We start from the raw sequence: 17,676 nt of genomic DNA on the forward strand, positions 1-17,676 counted from the left end.
GCAATATAAGCAAACAAAGACCAGAGCTATTAAAAGTTCTATAGCCATCTAAGGTAGGAGCTTATTATCCACTTCAACAATAGGATTATTGATTAGTTTTTGACTATCAAAATAAGACGGATGTCGGGCCAGCTTAAGTGACCGATGAATACGACCTTCGTACACATTTCACACCGTAACTCAGAATACAATTTAGGGAATTTACGGCTCATTTGTGCTGCCGGGTCACATATCGAGGGTTGACAAACAGAAGGCCTTAACTCACTTTTGGCCATGTTGAGATTTTGGTACCAAAATACTCTGTAATACCCACAGATTCTTAAAATCATAAGCCTTAACTCAATTCAACTTCCTATTGCATCTATAGCACAATAATACTTGGTTACATCTCAATGCAAAAATATTATTTTACTCATTTTTCTCCAAAAGGCACTTTTTGAGTTAAGGCCTTCTGTTTGTTAACCCTCCATATTGCCATATTGGAGCTAAACTGATGAAATATGATGTAAAAGTGGAATAAAAGTGCGCAAATATTTGCACTTTTGGGGTTAAAATGGCCAAATATGTGATTAATTTGGTCAGAAACATTTTAAGATTAATTTTCGAGCATACTAAAGCAAAACATTTCTAGGATGTTAATGTCATCTCATCAAATAATATATAGGCCTGAATCATCGAAACAAAATTGTCATGATTAAACTTGTCCTACATTGCATTATTCAAATTTGATTTTTGGCTCATTTCGATTTAATGATGAAATTCAATGTAAACCTCAATAAGCTTTCAACCATTGCCATGGTAGCAGAAAGGGCAAGTGGTTGTATTAAGCTCTGTTTTTGAAAGGTGTCGGTAGAGTTCAAGATTATTTCAAGTGCCCGACGCTGTTGGTATTATCTCCTTATAGTTAGCCGATAATCTTGACCTGAATTGACGTTATCAAGTTTAAGCTTATCCACAAGCTGCTCAAACAAGAGCGAAAATACCGTCGTAACAGAGCCAAGTCAGAATTTTCAAATCAACCGGATAAACAATCTTTTTTTCAGGTAAATATTTTACCACCAACAATAAGTGTCATATTTTTACAGAAACCTTCATGAATGAGAATTATAACGATTCTTCTTGAATATTAACAAATTAGTTTCTTTGCTAGAAATCAAATGCTGAATATGTCATTGAAAACGTTTGGGACCAAACAATATTTTTGCATGGTAAGGACAAGTTCTGTGTCGCTGGATAGAGTAGTCCACATTGCTATCAAAATATAGCAGTATAGGACATTTAATATAGAAAATCCGGGTGTTCCTGCTGTACTATACACTGGATCAACCTAATTTGTACAGCTAAGCAGCGCCTATACGATTCGTCTCTTTGCTAAATTCATTAATCACAGTTTGGTGCGATTCGTCCATAATCGCAGTTTGGTGCGATTCGTCCAAATCCAAATTTCGATATCTATAATGTCGGTAAATATATATTTTTTTATTAATCTTTGACGGAAATGAAAGCTCACCTAAAACATAGTCCGAAGCATTAACTCAATTTGCTCAAAATTCTCGATTCGTCACTCTGTCGAATTCATATCGATATGGATATAGCAAACTGGAGTCTAGGTGACTCTAAAAGCAGAGTCCAGCCACTCTGCGACTCTACGTCTAAAATGACTCCATATTGGAAGTCATTTTGACTCCCTTGAAGAGTCATAAATTTCTTGACTCCGCTGTTGATAACTCTACACAGGAGTCATTTGACTCCCAATATAGAGTCATTTTAGATATAGAGTCGCGTAGTAGCTGGATTCTGCTCCTAGAATAACCCAGACTCCATTAATAGAGTTACCCTGACTCCATTACAGGGTCACTCCGACAGTCCGAAAAAAAGACAAAATAATGATACACATATATGTATATCAAGATAAAAATTCAAAGTAAAGACCTACCGGAATAGGAGACTTTACTCTGAGTTTCACGCCATAGGCGATTGTCAGACGACACGATAGAGAAAATTTAGCTTGACCACCCTCCTCTTGGAATGGGAGAATTATACATTCCATGATGTCAAGAGCCAAGCAATTACAGAGTCTGACTCCCTTGAAGAGTCATAAATTTCTTGACTCCGTCGACGACTCTGAATGTAGAGTCAATTGACCCCACAGGTAGAGTCAACCGACTCTCCTGTGATAATCAGGTGACTCCTTTGGAGAGTCAGTGCTAGTTTAATCCACTTAAAGAGTCACTTGACTCCATTCTGGCTATCAGTGGAGGCTGACTAAGAATCGGCAGCATTCCCCAGTTCCGGACCGACTGCCGCCCGTACCCTAGCGATCAACTGAATAGTTGCACATTCACAGATTACCCGACCGACCCAGATTTTGAACAAATTGGAGGGGGGGAATCCTATACCCACATTTCAAAAATTTCAGGAAATTTTTTTTCTTTTTTAGCATTTTCTCAAATCGCAAAATATTTACAGATTTTGGTGATTTTTGGGTCATTTAAATAAAAAAAAGCCCGACCGACCCTACTTGAAGGGTCCGCCCCCCGCAGAACAGGGGTTGTTTTTTCGTCGCCTTACCGCTATATGATATTCAAACGTTATATGCTCTTTTGAAAATACACTCAACTGTCCCCTCGACGAAACGCTTATATATTTCTTGTTTAGAATAACACCCCTCCTGGAAGTCGACATAAATTCATCATATTTTCCTTATTTCTCGGAGAAATCAATTTAATATAAAAAGAGAGTATCATTTACTCTTTCTGTTGCTAAAACTAGCACACCCGAGTCAATATAATGTATTGAGGATATTTGTAGCAACTATATTGCTAGCGGAGTCTTAAAATGATGTGTTGAATATCACACTAGAGCTGACATGCTTGACACTGTTTAAGACGGGCGTTAAGTGAGCATCACAGGGTTAGATGTCTCACTTGAAGATGGAATGTCTTTAGATGACACGGTATGATTCAATTTGATTGCGTATGGTTTCACGCCAGAATGTACGAAAATAAATCGGTATAAACTTGCCAGGGCATATTGTAAACGAGTACATATGTTTAGAGATCGGAAGAGCAATTTACTCTGTCTTACCTGAGGGTTATGGTTGGATACGACAGGCTTAGTATAAACGTATTAAGTCTCTATTTGACATCCTAAATGTGTATCAATGATAACACTATTTTACACGCAGGCTTAAAAATGATTTATTCGCATTATACGAGATGATAGTATACGACAAATATAGAAAAGGCAAAGGGTGAAAGCCATGCAGGTATTTAAAGAGAAAAAAAAACGAATTGGAAAGTTACAGCGATCAATGATTTAAATGTAAGCATAGATGCATGTAAAACCCAACATTATCTTCTAGCTGAATTCAAATGAATAAAATTGCTGCAAAAATGCAAATGAGCAGTTGTCACCTTCAAACTTACACTAAAGACCACAATGTATACTCGGTAAAAATTAAACAAAATTAAATTGTCTTTTTCTTGACGTTTTCAAATACAAAATGCAATAAATGATTTTAAAGTTATAGGCATATTTTTAACGACTGATTTATTTTGAGCATTTATAAATGATTATAGTTGTTATCATCGAACTTACTGTTCCGATGGAGGATAACTTGCCAAACCCCTATGCAAGTAGCCTACCAAGAACTTAATTTAGCCGAATGTGAAAATAGAGGCTGGTGCACGTACTACTTCCCAATTCACCTTTTCGGTAAATCCCATAAGCCTTTGCGAGTACACATGATACCTCGTCATTTGACGTCACGCCGATTTGCGCCGATGCGCACATCGTTTATCGAACATCATTACTGCGCATTGCAAGTCGGCGTGACGTCAAATGACGAATTCTCAGCCTAAAGTACTCGCAAATTAAAAACCTCGCGTCGAGGTTTTGCCAAGTTTTAAAAATAACGGTTACTTAATGAAATAACGGTTAGTTCATGAAAAAGAAGAAGTGAAATTTAGCAAAACGCGACGAGGTTTATTTACCCGTAAGAGAGCTCTATTGTTCCGCTATTGTATCCACTATTGTATTCTATTCATAAAAGCTACTGCAAGAATCGCGGCAATCCCTGATAGGCCCTATCGCTGGTGTCTACCGCCGGCGTTTCGTATTTATTAACATTCAAAATGATCCGATACTCTTACATTTATAGACTTATTCCCGCTTTTTATATAATATTCAGAAATTGCAATTATGAAAACTACAAACTTTGAAAGTGAAAATATATTACCAGCGAAAATATATCATACTTAAATTCTATAGAATCTATAGAGGCATTGCATGTGACGTATCATCCCGTAAATATGGCAGACTACTCAAATGCATTCAACAAAAGCATGATTGCAATCTACCGTGACAGTTCGTCTCACACACATAACCCTGCACTACGATCAAATAGGTTGATGACAACATTTGATTGAATGGACTGTACTCCGCCATAACTTCGGTGAAGGACACCGGTTCAAATTCTTTGTTTGGAGCCAATCAATAATTTCATGCAGGGTCTCTATAGATACCCAACACAGAAGTGCCCATTTATTTTCTAATTTTTTGTAATCGCGCCCAAATATCCCCGCAAATATCTTATACACGGTTTTATTGATTCATTTTGGGCATTTCAAAAGTTAGAAGTCGTCAAAAATGGCAACATCCATTGATAGCAATGGTTGAGTAAACATTGTCTAAACACTAGATAAAAAGACAGCTTTGTACTACCAGAGAAGATGAGAAAAGAGGAGATCGCTCGAACATATAATCCGATTACCCACAGTTAACCTCTATTCACTTTTCTTTGTTTGGGGTACTTAAAACACCACTTGAAACTTCCTTTGTGGTAATCTGTTCATCCGCCACACGCTCGTCTGATTTGGTAGTTCTCTCCAGTGGAGAAAATATTCCACACACGGAAGTACATCGTTAAAGTCCCAATTTTGCAGTCAAATCATGCTTTTTTTGTTTAAAAAAATAATACTAACAGGGTGACCATGATTTTTAAACGAGTGAAGAAGCATTATATATATTGCAACTCCCATTAAAAAAATCAAAAAATTGTTAAGTTATGGAAAGTCAAGCATAATTAATTTTCCAGTCAAATTAATATAAGGTCAAAGGAAAAGAAATTTAAATGATAACTATTTGAATATTTGCGGCAGTTTACGGAAACATAAAACCAGTGTAATCAGTAATTCAAACTCGTGTCAGTTTCTCCATATACTCCCGTTTTGTGTCCAAACGTGTCCAAAAATGCTATTTGGATCCAAAATGCGGGTCTTTTTCACAGGGATCTCGGGTCAAACTTAGCAGCCAGTCATGCCAAACAATACAGAAATTATATTTCGCGGTCAACTGACGTAACAAATTGATATCCGGGCATGCGTCGTTTAGAGCTAGACAGTCGTGACTCGCAAAGCCACTTATCGTATTAGTTGATCAATCGGGTTAGATCATTGTTTCCATCAATAGGCGGATGCACACATTATTTATTTGATGCAGCGAGCGACCTCCTCTTTTATCATCTTCTCTGGTACTACAGAGAAGATGTGAGGAAAAGGAGATAGATCCAGCTATCCTCAAACAAAATATGTGTGCTGCCGCTCATTCAAAAGTAATCACGCTATTCAGGTTTAACAATAAAATACAATAAAGGGGTTCGAACCCATGATGGGTGTGATACACAACTTGCTGCTTAATAGTTTTAGGGAAAGGTCAGTGTCTGTATATCATCATACTATGCATACCATGCATGCAGACCCTAACATCCAGTTATATTTCAAATAAAATATGACCGAAGTTCCATGGCAAATTATAATTTCTGACACTTGTTGACTCTTTCAACCTCTACGATTTATGATACAGACTATTTTCAATTATCAAAATATCTTTATTAGGTTTGCAGAAAATGACAGGAAAATACATACAACAAAAAAATAAACATGATCAACAATCTTCCCTTTTCTAACAAAATCCTAAAACACTCTCCCTAAATAATTATAATTCGAAATAATAACACCTAATCATTTATTCATTATAAACCTCTCGCAAACTGGAATGTGTATGTGGTGAATTGTAATTTTAATAACCGATATATGGAAACAAACAGGTACTATAATATTATTCAAAATCAAGAATAATATCAAACAAATCCTCCTACTCGAACAGTACACTTAATTTAGGCCCGGGATTTAGGCCTGCATTGTGATTATAGACCTAAGGTAGAAATACTTGAAGAGATAACAAGAAACCTTTCGTGCTTGGCCACTGTAGTGCTTGGCTGATCCTTGCTGGATGAAGGTCAATATTATGTGAGTGAAATCAAACACCGTGTCCTCGTTGCTACTCCCATGTAATCGAAGGTCGTAAAAATGAATCCGATAACAATAGAGGGTATTCATTACTATATCATTGATGTGGTTGCTCAATGCTCATGCATAAAATTCTTCCACATAGGCTATTTAGCTTAATCATGTTAATCGGGATGTGACCTCTTGAAATGATATCATCACACTGATCAGAATGATCTTTATGTTATTACAGTGCGGCCCGCGGGGCTACAAAGAACCACAAACCGCGAAATATGGATATCCAACCGCAAAATATGGATATCCAACTAGTTTGCCCTTCGAAGCTTCAAAAAACCACTCATCGCGAAATATGGATATCCAACTAGTTTGCCCCGCAGGGCTACAAAGAACCAGTAACCGCGAAATATGGATATCCAACTACTTCGCCTCGCATGGCTACAAAGAACCACTTACCGCGCAATATCTTTTTACCTCAAAAAAAGAATTAATATCTACCAAAACACGTTTCAAAACGTAAAAGGGGCCAAGTTTAAAAATCTTTCCTGTGTGGCTTTTCACCCTTTTTAAACTTGGTCCCATTTATGAAAGTTTCTAAAGACCCATACACAAAAAAAAAATATGTAAAAAAAAAATATGTATTCTCTTGTTTGGTAAAAATAACATAATATTAGGTAAAAAAAGTGAACATAACTTCTGTGTAAATTTTAAACTACACATTTGTTATGTAATCCTCACATTTTGCAAACGTTCAGCGTTTTTTACACATTGTTATGTTCAAAATTACAATTTTTGAAGTAAAAATAAAAATACCGAAAAGTTATGTAAACTCGGTTCATGTGCTTTGTATAGTTACTGTGTAGTTTTTCGTGGCAACCCAGCGCAAAACGAAACGATGGCGGATGACACGGTGGTAGACATTCTCGAGCGATGGGGGCTGTCCAAATATATTGAGAAGTTTGAAGGTGAGTAGGCCTATAGCAGCATTTTTGTTTGTATCTTGCGTTTTGTCATGTTCATTTTAAATACAGAGCGATATTTCAATTTTTGGTGCCGGGTGTATGCGTTGCCGTTGTATATCTGCACACGCACCCCATGTACACATGTAAGCTTATCGATGCATCACACACACGACACACGAACTATACGAAGTTGATCGAGTCCACAGTTCATATGATTCCACATAATTATACATAAATCACATGACGCCATGGGAAGATCAATGCTCTTGGGGGCCTCATATGGAGGACATTTATTTTTGTAAACAAAGATGAAAAGTCACGAGTGACGTCACATCATCAGTGGCTGAGAGAGCAAGGAGGGGGAGGAGGATGGGTACGATGAGCAGATGCATAGTCGGGGGGGGGGGGGCCTCCAATCCATTTTTTTTGATAAAAACTCTAATTTGTATTTCCGTTATTTGGAACTGATCAGACTAACTTTGATGTCATTATTTTGCAGATGAGGAAATAGACATGGTGCTACCATTAATCAGTTGTTTCCAAAACTTGGGCCACGATGTAAATTCATGAAGCATCATCAGTCAGAGGTAAGTTGGGAAGTTTTGCAATTCCATGATCAATGTTTGAAATTATGGGAAAAATATAATTATTTGGTTTCGTTAAACAATCCGTTTAAATTATTTAAAGGGTCATTCAGATATATCTGTCAATCCAAAAAATTCCTTCCCAGACTAGTGATTTTTATTGTACTCTTAAAGCTGAGATGCAAAAGCTGGACCACAATGGCTGAAATCGAGTTATTGGCATTACGTTATAGTGCCGATTAAAATACACATTATATTAACTATATGGACTGTTTAAATTATTTTAATTAGAAAGGCTACGAACTTGTTTGTAAAAAATTCCTTTAAAACGTGGTTTATGTGAGGCTCGTAAAATATTGTTTTCCTATCTGGTTGATACTGCATGCATTTGACAAAAATCACCATCCTAACTGGCAGTTCCTTGAAGCTATGATCTGTAGTGTGAGGCACCCAATTTCCACTGCTCCAATATTGAATCACTATGCTAATAAATTATGACAATGGTTATATATATTGCTTCCACAAAAACAATAATTTTTTTTCTTTTCTTTTTTCATTTTACATGAAATCACGGATTTGGAGCATTGTGTTGCCAACACCCAAGGTGGATCTCAACCGTACGTTCTTGTTCTCGGTGGTTCCATAGCAAACCCCCAGCAGGTTTTCACAATTGTGGAAAAGACAATTTTGCCTCAAAATTCACTCTTAAAGGCTGTTGACATCTGCTTGAAACTATATATATATATAGTGTATGTCTTTGACATACATTACCAGCCTAAATGCTCTGGTGCCTGACAATTCTTGGAGAATGTTGTCTGTGAGTTCAAAGGAGTAGTGAGAAGCAATTTGCTTCATGACTTCTGTATGCCATGCATGGCACTATCTGACCTTTGATTCACTGTGCACCAACATTGAACAACTGATAAAATTAGCCTAAATTGTAAAGACAGTCATTATCTAATACTAAATCAAAACACACAGGATCTCTATGAACATTATTTTTTAATGAACGCTCTGGTGCCTGGCAATTCCTGGAGAATGCTGTCTACGAGTAGTGAGAAGTGAAATAAACCCTTTAATGAGTTTTTGTTTACACATTGGTTCTGGCAAGTGTGTTTATGTTGTGTCAATGTTCTTCTTTTTAAAGCCTCATTTACAAAGAATTTAATTAAAATTATTTTACATAATTTCTTTGTAAATAATTTTACATAATAGTTATGGTGTTCTATTTTTACATCAAATTGTGTAAATAATTTACTTAAAAGCTATGTAAATTGAATACTTATTCATTATGTAAAATTTACATAAATAATTGGTACAATTTTACATAACAAGGGTTATGTAAACTTTTACATAATAGTTATGGTGTTCTATTTTTACATCGGAATTGTGTAAATAATTTACACAAAAGCTATGTAAACTGAATACTTATTAATTATGTACAATTTTACATAAATAATTGGTATGATTTTACATAACAAGTGTTATGTAAACTTTTACCTAATAGTTATGGTGTTCTATTTTTACATCGATATTGTGTAATATTTTACACAGGTTGTGTAAACTGTTTTCTCAGTGATACGAAGTCATCTTTAGGCTACTTGTTTGTTTTCTTAGTTGTCAGTGTTCATTTTGTAGAGTAAATTAATCAATGTTCGTGCTTGATTGAAGTTTTTCTGTAAAGACGTTATAATGTATTTTGATTTAAGCAAAAGTAGCAAATACTCACTTTGTTAAATTCTTCATCGTCTTGTGCGATCCTGCGCCTTATGTACAGATGTAGGGCCTATAATATGTAACAGGTTGACAGACAGTCAATTTGCTAAGTATATATAATACTCTACTACTCTTTATGAACACGCAATATAATGAAACATAAACCTTCAAATGTTTTTGATAATACATAGCCTACGTCATATTGCACCGCTTTCGAACAGTCTTAAACCTAATTGTTGCATGTAGAAATTAGGACTCATTCTTCATGTTATTACGGTACCACTTTACTGAATGGGACCAAGTTTAAAAAAGGGTGAAAAGCCACACAGGAAAGATTTTTTAAACTTGGCCCCTTTTTACGTTTTGAAACGTGTTTTGGTAGATGGGATTTACCGAAAAGGTGAATTGAAGTTGGAAACAGAAACACAGTGCTCTATTTCTCTAGATCATTGTAGATAGCAATTCTGGATCTAGAAGGGATCCCTATATAAGCAGTCATGGCTTAATGACAAAGCTATCGTGAGTACACAATTAGTCTCTGATGAAAGATCATGGCTAGTTTGAAAGGATTGCGTATAAAAAATTTAAAACCTCAACCAAAAAAAAAAGACGTACATTGTCCATTTATCGTTGCAAATAGATCCACATTACCTGTTAGAGTGTATCTTTATCTCTTTATCAAAAATTTTCTTTAAAAAAATGAGCTGTAATTTATAATTAGGTTCTACAAGCTTAAGGCGGGTGTAGCGTGATGAAATTTGTTCATAGAATTTCCATAATACGGATTTCCATCTGTCATGTCTGTGCGGATAATAAATCTGAAATTTAAAAAAAAGCAATTATAAAATCGGATTTGAAAGCAAAATTCATGCCAAAAAATATGATGTTTTTCGAAATTTTAGCTAGGGCATCTATTGTGAACATACCAAACTGTTATGATGAGACTTCCTAGCGTATACATTATCCTCCATATGGACTGTCAGCTCTATGATGAAAGTGCATGTTACCTTTTGCAAGACATTTGAACGCGGCTACGATTTTACCCTCGAAACCACAAGATTCCGTATAACAATCATATCACCAGCATGTTTCGACTATATTTATAAATACGTATTTATAAATACGCACGTCACCCATGGGCACGACATACCAAGACCAGCAAGAGTGACAAAATCCTCATTGCCCACTATACAAAAAAAGGAAAGGAACTCTTTTTAATTGAATAGCAAAATTATCACACATCGGGGGATTCTGAATTTGTAATACCGTATATTATTAAAAACAACATTTTGAAAGTATTTGCCGACGGGAAAATATTTATCGACGGAAACGTCTACAATATTAATAAAGTTGAACAAAACAGACAATTTTGCTGCTCAGTAGTCTCGTGTTGTTTACCGCATTTGCATTTAAGTGTAGGCCTACAGGACGACATTTATAAATACTTCGAGACTTACTGTCTACAAGCTGTTATGGCAGCGCGGAGGTGATCACGTGCGTATTTATAAATATACGTATTTGCAAATAAAGTCGAAGCATGCTGATCACACTGCATCCACTATAGACTTCTCATTCTTATTATTGGCTTTTAAAATGTTTTAAAAGCCGAAATATCGGCTTATCATTAAAATGATAAGCCGATATTTCGTTTTGTATAAACCTATACATTTCACTCTCCTCAAAAAGGAAGATTTGGATTTCTATATAACCCTCTAATGCACAAATTCATTCACAACAGATGCAAACACTACATATTTCACAACTTATAAATGAATGTTTTATGGAGGAGAAAAAAGAGAAATCTTTCAGCTAGCATAAAACATATTATATCCTGTGCTTTCCTGTGGCTCTCTCTGTATTGTATTCTATGCCGTACATATCATCACGGTACAAACAAATGTCCTAGAAACATGTTTTGCGGGTCTATTTCTTTCTTTCTATTCCATTTCAAATCACACTACCCCTGTGGAAGATTTTGGAAATATCTTCCACAGAGGGAGTATGAATTTCAAATGAAATTTAATGCATCAGCTCCATTTGAAACTCACTCTCCCTCAGGGAAAGATTCGGGTTGAATCTTTCTCAGAGGGTGTATGAAATTCCAATGGAGCTGCCTAATATGTTTATTCCATTTGAAACTCATACTCCCCCTGTGGCAGATATTTCCAAAATCTTCCACGTTGGAAGTGTGGGTTTTAAATGGAATAGCCCATTTTAATATTATATTTCAATTCCATTTGAAAGATTTTATCAAAAAATGCACAAGTTGTTGTTCACTTTCTATCCATAAATATCCCACATACCCGCCTATATGCTTTACTTATACCTCGTCATGGATATGAGTTGAAGCATCTTCCTGATTCAATTTGAGTGGTCCCTGACCTAAACCAAACACTTTCTTTGATCAAATAAAAGGAACTCCAGGGAGACATAAAATACGTTTTTTACACTAGATTTAGGCAGCCTGATTTCAAGCGCGATGTAGAGCGAAACTTGAACAAAATCCTCGGAGATACGAAATACATCGCACTCTTGCTAAATTTTTGTACTTAATTCTTTTAAATTAAACCACGTAGACTTGCATTTTAAAAAAAACATTTCCCTGCAGGCATGAAAATGCTGATTATTCTCAGCTTCAGTTTCTGTACAAAGTATGGGCATGTTTTTATTCAGGTAACAAAAAATCGTTGTTCAGGAGGAATATTCTGACTCTGATCATTGTATTGATTTGTCGTGTTTATTTCTGTACTTTACACGAAAAAGTATAGGTTTACATGAGGAATGTCCTTCTGCAATTTTTTATGGTGTTGGAGTGTGATTTATTAAAAAGCGTTGATCAAACGATTTCTCACTCCACAACTCTGCCCGATCACTCTAAGAAACAAAGGTTCTAAAAAAGGTTCTATAGTTGTCCTCTCAGGGGAACTCTTAGAGGTTCTCTAAAGAACCAAAAATGGTTTCAAAACCATAGAAAATGGCTCCGAAAACGTGATACAAAACCGTTTCTAGTTCCTTAGAGAACCTTAAAGGGTTCTCCAAAATTAAAAATTAAAGAACCTTTTTAGAGGTTCAAGAGGGAGGGTTCTCCTAAAAGGACAAAAAGGTTCTATCTAGAACCTTTATTTCTTAGAGTGACAGCTGAGTCAACGGAAGTAAATATAACCTCCGAAGCAATAACATACCGTGAAAGGTTACTGACTGGGGAAGTCTTTTGTTTGTTTATTTTTGTTAATCGTCTGCATTTCTAAACCAGCGGAAGCTTTTAACGAACACACCAGACAATATTTTAAAACCAATGTAGACTTTCCAGTCTCCGGATAACCGTGCAAAATATCATGTATCAATCCATAGTCAATTTAGTTTCTATTACTCTCACACAAACCCATACCACCCTACTTCCCCACGCACGTACCCCCCCACGTGTCTACCACCTCCACTCACTCCCACGAGAACTTTTATATTCCAATGGGGCCCCTAGCCTAACAAACGCGCGCAATGGTTTAAACGGCAAATCACACAATACTTTGTATTTTGGCTGATTCCGACAACCGTGGACGTCCTCGGTTGCAAGTTTGTCCTCATTAAGGTGGTAAAAGTCAGCTCAAGGTTCATCACCGTTGTCGGATCTTTACAAACACCCACAACTACACCCCACTCACCCACACCCACACCCCACACCCCACAAAGATCCACACATACATTTCCTGAGCACTATACATCATGCATACTACAAACAGTTAATTCCCAGCCGCTCTAAGTATTATACATTATTATACACAGACTTACACGTTTGTCCACTCCAAGTCCCCATTGAATGAGCTAAAAATAACGAAGTACCGTAAAACAATACCCTTTTAATTAAGGTACTGATTGATGCTCGGAATAACCTGAGCAAAGGAGTGAGCAGTGAAATCACCTCGGACTTATTTTTAATATACTTACTTTAAAGCCTTTTAATATACGATCTCGGTCAAATTTTAATTTGGTTATTCTTTGCCAAATATTATAAAATATTATTAGTAACAACTGTCAGGAAAGTTTTTTGATCATTTCAAGCCATGAGGTAAAATGAATAAGAAAACTCACTATCTTAGCCGCTTAACGGTGGTGTTCTGTGGGAGGTTTAAAGTCATAATTATTACTTTAATTGAAAACACATTGAATTTGGGCAAACCCAATAAGGTGTAAGTTGGGACATATATGTAAACATTACAAATTTGCCACAAAATCAGGTTTGAAAAAGAAAAACATTGACTAAATTTATTTTAAAAGATCGTACATTATGGCTTTAATTGGATGACTTTAATTTTCAATACCCTACTTGAATCGGATAACCAATGGTGTGATAAATAATGAAATAAGTTTTAAAATATGACCCCATCTTAGGAAATGGATAGAAATATCAGTTTAATGGTCAGGTATATGATATGATATTTACATTCAGTTGATAACATGTATCTTACTTATCCACGCCACTGAATAAAGTAACCTACCAGACGATCAAATCATAAATAAGAGACTCCAGGGCTCTTTGAGTTGCAATTATATCTTTTTAAAAACTTCAATCATATAGTAAATGTGACCTGCTACCACGAAATGTGCGTAAAGTCGCATTGTTGGTAGTTTCGAAACGCCCTGGCTACTGCGTTGGTGTTCTTTGTTTCACACACTCCTGTTCAAGACAGTAGTATGTCTGTATGTCCTTTGGGCCATTCACGAAGGACATACCACTGGCTTGTATAGGTGCGCGGCAAACAAAGAACATCAACTCAGTCAGCCAGGATGTCTCAAAACTACCAAATTGCGACTTTAAGCTCATTTCGTGAGAGCAGGTCAGAGAATGTGGATTCGGGTCTGGGCGAATAGAAAAGATCGATTCATTTCTTAAAATTTCAGACTTCGATATACTTTTTTCATCTTTTATAACTATCTATAGATCTTTGTCTGTAAAGAAGATGTATATTTGGAGCACTACGCATTAAATAGCAGAAACATAGCTGCTATTTTACATAGTAACGTACAGGGGAACTGTATTAAGTGCTATGGATCCTATGGAGTATAATATTATGATGCTATCTTCCGTAGATGGCATTATGTCAGATGGCTGTCAGTGTGTTTATTGCATATACATGTAGAGATGATGCTATCTTCAGTAGATAGCATAATATCAAGTTTTAAGTGGCTACTATAGTATAGGGTTTCAAAATACCATTATATATGATTCTCTTTTCAATACATAGCATATCAAAATGGTTTTGATAGCTAGTGAGCATACGTATGATCGTTTCGTTAAAGGAAATCTGTACCATAAACTAATCAATGGCTAATATAGTTATATATATACCCCTAAATTAAACATATCAGATGGGCTATGTGAATTTCGGAATATTCCTAACAAAGAAAAAGCATTTTTAATCCTTCGTTTCTGCGATTCAAGGAAGCCGCCATGATAGCTGCTTGCGAGTTGCGAATCCTTTCTACGGAAGCCAGGCAAAGAACAATAGTTCTCAAAGGCTACTGAATTAAACTAAATATGACGGGACATGGATATGGAAAGAGGTCGTATGGATCGGCAACCAACCTCACATGTGACAACACGGGCCGCAGTGATGAGAAGCGAGTAGTGGAAGTGATTCGTGATCCCAGTAACAGATCACAAATCGCAAGATCATATATACCGGTATTTCAAATAATGTAACTTTGTTTCACAATAGTACACTTTCACATATGTTACGTTTAATATCTGGTAGAAATATATTACACCTTAGATCAGGTTATTGATAAACTTCCTGGTATATCTACCGCAGAGCAGGTTACTGATTGAACTATATACCTGGTATATATCTATACCTTAGATCAGGCTGTTGATAAAGTACATGGTGTATCTACCTTAGATCAGGCTATTGATAGCTGGTTTATCTACCTTAGATCAGGCTATTGATAAACTACCTGGTGTATCTACCTTAGATCAGGCTATTGATAAACTACCTGGTGCATCTACCTTAGATCTAGTTATTGATGAACTACCTGGTGTATCTAGCTTATATCTACTAATGTACTAGAAATGTTGGAATGTTAACAATGCCCGTGGTCCTGGTGGTGGTATAGTGAGGCCTCGAGTGCAGATCCGTCGGAACACGCTTTTCAATACGGAATAAATGCTAACCTCATCGTGACATCATCCAAGCAGCAAAGTTCATTTCCCATTGAAAAAGCGTTTTTCGACGGATCTGCAGTCAACCATTCTGTAGTTCATCATCTCTTCCCAGCACGTCCCGACATTGCCCTTATGAACTCTTACCTTCCTACTTGTTTCACTTTGTAGATCGCAAACCAACGGAATTTGTCATAGTCTTGTGTTGGGAATTTAAAAAACGCGTGAATTTTGTGTCATTCCATGCGTGGTATTCAAAGTACATGTACATGAATTTATCAAATTAAACCATCTCCATAGACTGTTATAAACTATCAGAAATAGTACCAGTGTTGCCTGAAGGTGATCATTGATTTGTTCGAATTAATAAGTTTCCTTTAGGATATAATATTGATGTGTTAACGAGCATGTCTAACAAGGTGTAAAAAGTGATTTGTAATACACACGCCATGCGAGCTTTGGTAATAGTTTATCCACCGTAACAAATAGCACCAACTTCAATATTTTAGCTTTAAACAGACCTATCTCAAGAACTTGTACACCATAGCATACTAGACGTGGTTTTACATTGTTAAATTCACAATTCACTTAAGTCTTAATATGATCGTTTTAAAAATATAGATTGCTTGACTTTTTTGTACTGATTGAGTTACAAGCTACGTTGACTGTATGCACGTGCCGAACTCGTGGAGAGGGCATAAAAACCCATTATGACATTCCATTTTGACATTCCGGTAAAATATATTTTCTCTAAAATGAAAAGTACATAGCTTTAAGCAACTTAATGTAACTTCCATTAAATGAAATCAACTTGCATTAAGGTTATACAATGGATTTTTCAAGGCTTGATTCCAGAGGGGCGTTAATAATAGAAACAGTCATGCAGAAAAAAATGAATTCAAACGTTCTTTGTGTATCAATCTACATGCACATGACCACGAACCTATAAAACCGTGGCACGTGAGTCATCCTATGTTGCAGGGATAGGGAGGTACCAAATGGTAGAGTAACCGACAGACCGTTGAGAAATAATGTTGGTAGTTATGTCAAAATTAACGTTCCACAATCAAGATATCGATAATGTAACAAAACAGTTTTTTTCTCAAGCAAGATTCTCGAAAATGTTCCCCAAAAACGGGCTTTTAAAATTTAATCGGTAGGCCTACTGTATTTGGTTCTTCCCCATGGCAACATTATTTCTTTGATCGATTTGTAGTACAATACAAAAAAGAAGAAAACAATCACTCGGCGTGGTTTTATACGGGGCGCACATTTGAAAAAACGTCCATGATGCAGTCATGTCTACTGTAGAATTCATCTCGACCTTTGCAGGACTTAAACCCCATTAAAAGCTATTAAACCAAGATAACACTCATTGAAGCAGCTCAACTGATTAAATCAGATCTTCTCTGGTTGTGCACAAGTGTCTGTTTTACATGTGCGACATCGCAATAAAGCTGGTATTATAGCTTCAGTTGGGTAACCGATTATAAAGGAAACGAAAGGAAACAATGGTATGTGTACCTTTGTTCACGAAATGAGACAATGGCCTGCTTTTTGTAAACCAGCATTCTTCAAAATGAGCAACATAATGATTGTTGACTTAACACGGTTTGGAAATAATTTCTTCATATTTTTGGTGTTATCTGTCGTTTACACATCCTTCATAAAACACAAAAGTGTGACCCTCTCCAAACATCTAAATTAGCTAAAAATTTAGGACATGTTACAAAACTATATTTTCTAGAACCTATTTAGAATAGTTTAAATGTAGCTTGTACCGTTTTTTTGTGGCATCTTTCAGAACGGAGCGGTCCGTTACCAATTTAGCTCAATATTTTCGGTCAAATCTCCATTCAATTAACACGGGGAGTTGGCTAGCTATGAGCTAGCTATGCTTTACCCTCACTCATATTCTACGAAAGTGCGACCCCTTCTGAACATCTAACCTA

This window comes from Amphiura filiformis, chromosome 6 (genome assembly GCF_039555335.1).
Source record: "Amphiura filiformis chromosome 6, Afil_fr2py, whole genome shotgun sequence".
NCBI lineage: Eukaryota > Metazoa > Echinodermata > Ophiuroidea > Amphilepidida > Amphiuridae > Amphiura > Amphiura filiformis.